Genomic DNA, 3,812 nt, shown 5'->3' with positions numbered 1-3,812 from the left:
ATGGTTCATATTTCTAGAGACCTAGGTTTATCCTCTGCTCCCACGTTTTTGTTTCCTTTGAGTTCTTTGACCTCATGGAGGGTCATCTTAGTGTCTTAGAGGTGTGTTATGCCTTAGAAGACCATTGTCTTGCTTCTTGCTTCCGTATCTGGATCCGATATCGGGTTAATCTTCATTTCATCACTGACATATCGGGTTGAATCAAAAACTGGGTCGTTACAAAGCTTACTTCCAAATTTCATGCTGCATTGACTCTTTAAGGGAATCAATTGCTCTGGCTTTGGCATCTTCAAGTTGAGGGAGCATGTTAACTAGACTTTCCCAATCTTTCTTGAAAGGGTCGGACTTGGCGAGAATGGCACTTACCGTCTAGTCTAACTCAAACTCTTCATGTTTAATTTGTTCCAACTCCTTTTAAATTTTGTTCAGTTCAGTTGTCAACACCTCCTTCTGAGTTGCGAGTTTTTCATTTTTTTCCCTAATTTTTGGATAAGGCTCCAAAGCAAGTTGGAAATCTTCAAAACTTTTATTCCTAAGCCTCACATTATTCTCATAATCAGTGATTGAAGAAGTGTATGAATTCACATTTGAAGCAATGAATTGGAGTTGGTGTTGTAATTTGTTCAATGAGTCCTTGATATTCTCAGAAAATCCAGAATGCTTCTTGAGGGTATTCAGAATGTTGGCCATATTGTGTTAGAAGGACACTACCTCTTCCACATCTTTGGAAATGTATGATACCAACTGTTCTTTGGCCACTTTGATTGTTTCATCCGAAGGACCTGGAAGCATTAAGACACTGGCGCTGGATGTTGATGTACTTGAAGACTTAGTGGCCTTGATCACCTTATACAAATCTTCTAATGCAGGAAAGGCCCTTCATTTCACCATGAAGGACGCTAAAGTTGATAGAGAAGGTGTAGCCTAAGAAGAAGTCAAACGTGAATAATCAGAAAGAAGGAAAGAAATGAGGCGAAGTGTAAATTTATAAAAGCTTGCCTCTAAGATGGAAGGTGCTTGGCCAGTGGAAGTTCCAATGGGACCAAAGGGGACTAAAGTTCCAATAGTGGGACTTAGAGTTGGCAAACTCTTTCCATTTAGACATCATGGAAAGCTAGATCTTCTCTTTATGCAGCTTGCTGATCCAAATGAATGTTGAGAAGATTGTGCCCTATAGAAGAGCCCTGTTGATTAAAAATGAATAAGGAATTTTAAAAACACTTCAACAAACACTTTGGCAAAAGGAAATAAACATTGGAGAGTGATATTACCAAAACAATCTCTTTAGATGTCTTGATCCTCTTTAGCTTTGGAGAATATCGGGGTAAGTTGAAGTCTTCAGCCTTTTTTAAATTAGGAAAAAAAATTCTTTTGGCTTTTCCAACTGTTCTACCGGAAGGCTGCGTTTCTTAAGAGCTTTGATGGAATATCGAGCAATGGGAAGACCCTTAGAAGCACTTTCCTCTCCACCCAAAGAGTCTCCATCATCGGAAGAGGAAAACTGAGGCTTAAATTCTTTCTTGATAATAACGAGTTCCTGCATTATGAGTTATAATTGAATAACAGAAGCTAGCGGGTCGTAATTCAAACTGTATTTGAAATACCTGAGAAGGTTTTTCTTTTCCTCTGGCTTTATACAATGCATCTTCTCCTCTATCAAATACTTCTACTTCTTCTTCTTTGATTGTTTCTTCTTCATCTTTGTCATCACCGGATGAAAGACCATCATTGCTACCATTACCACTTTTAGCTACCCCTTCAACTTTACTTGGTAATTTGGTGGTTTTCTCACCACATTCATCATCTTCACTCTCCTCTAGAATATCTTCATCTTCATCTGAAATACAAAGGCCAACAAGGAATTTTAGAATACAACATGAAGAGAAACAGAAGAAGGTAAAATTTCTACTTTACAAACATATTATACCTGGAGATAAGGACTTAAAAAAGGCTAGTAGGGCATCATAAACAGCCTTGTGATTCTTTATCCGAGTAGAGGAAACATAAGCGGTCCATCATGTGTCAAATTCAATGGTAGACCAAGGCTTGCTAGTATGGTCTGTCAACTGGAAAGTTACCTTTTCTGCTGCATAAGCTTTGTCAATGGCTGCAAATTGTTCATCTTCGAAAACCTCACCCGTTGATCAAACATTCTATTATAGGATTTGTAAAAAGGCAAAGGTATGAGTTGTGTAAACCCCATTTGCCTAGCAAATTGGGCTGGATTGTAGAATTCTATACCACAAAATAAGCTATTTCTCAAAGTAGGTTGTGTAGTGTTATACTAAAGGTCACGAGCAAGTAGAAAGCTTGCCCAGATGTTTTTCCAATCTTTAGAATGTTTCGTGTTGAAACTCCAGGGGAAGGAACTAACCAAGAGGGTATACGACCAAGAGCTGTGAATGGGTCAAAGAACTTGTCATCTCCAGTTTCACATTGATTGTAGAAATATTCAAAGTTTTCAGCGAAGCTAAAAGAAGAAAGTTCGGTTGTTGCCAATGTATAGCAGATGAGGGATTTTCTTGGTTATATAGAAAGCACAGAAGTTTCATCTTGGAAATACACTTTGAGCCACATCTAGAATAACTAGAAAGGGCCTTGAAACCTTAAAAAATTTGAAGCAAAAAGATCATTTAGCCCTCTCTATAGATGAGAAAGAACAAGAGGTGCTAATGCCAAATCCCCACCTTTAGCCAAAGAAATAGCAACTTGAACAAAGTATTTAGTAACTTGGCTAGATGGAATACAGAGCAAATGGCCAGAAAGCCAACAGATTAGAAAGGAAATATGTTCATCTTCTTGAACAGGCCCAGGTTTCTTGTAATGCTTGATAAATAGAAGGTGGGAAGAGATGAATTTTTTGCTACCAGTTTGTTTGGTTGGAAAAGAAAATTGTTCAATATAAAAGGTGGCACTTACATCATCTCCATGGGGTTTAAGCCCAGTAATGCAAGAAATATCTCTCAAGGTATGAGACATCATACCACACCTAAGGTGGAGAGCATTTGTGGTGGATAACCAGAAGAAAAGAGCAGGGAAAAGGTGACTTAGGTCAAGAGTAATTGGGGCCTTACTGATCTGAATTATATCATAGATACCTTGTCTTTTCCATTGTGAGGAAATTTTCTCGTCTTTGGAACTAAAAGAGGGTTTCACTTTCTTTCCTTTCTTTGAAATAAGTGAAAATTCTGAATCAAAAGGGAAAGGAGAATTACTAGACAGATAGAAACCTTCCAATTTAGAAGGGGCAACACCAGCGAAAGCTGGTCCAAGTCCGAAAGAATAATCATCTAAATAGATTAAAGTATCAAAATGAAGTCTGGAAGGATTCAGAGACTTTAAGAGTACTTGAACATGGTAGTTGTAGTTTCAAGTCTTGATTTTGGGTTGAAGAGATGGAGTAAGGACCAAAGAGCTAGTAGTTTGCTTCGATGGACGCTTGGGTTTAACAGGTGCCATGGATTGGAATCCTTAGTAATTAGGGTTTTTCAATTAGGTTTTTAAAAGGAAAGCAGAAAAAAGAAAGAAAGAAAAGGGGTTGGTTGTTTTGGAAAGAAGAAGGCAAGTATATATATAGGAGTAATGAGGAAGTAAATGCCTAAAGAACGAAACTTTATGGTGGTAGTTAGTAAGTTTGAAATTCAAAAATGGAATGAATGAGGTAATAGAATCCTAAAGGTTTTAAACCTTAAAAGGATAAGTTTTCTAGAAGAACGAAACCCCTTTTTTGGATGGTGGCAAGTGTGATCTACGTGGAAGGAATCAAAGGGTTAGTCGCGCACAAGTTGAAAAGGTATTTATATGGCATAATA

Source organism: Cornus florida, unplaced genomic scaffold (genome assembly GCF_030987335.1).
Source record: "Cornus florida cultivar Cherokee Brave unplaced genomic scaffold, ASM3098733v1 CherokeeBrave_3.0.0_Hap2_Chr04, whole genome shotgun sequence".
In the NCBI taxonomy this organism is placed as follows: Eukaryota; Viridiplantae; Streptophyta; class Magnoliopsida; order Cornales; family Cornaceae; genus Cornus; species Cornus florida.
Note: the sequence above shows the minus strand (reverse complement) of the source record.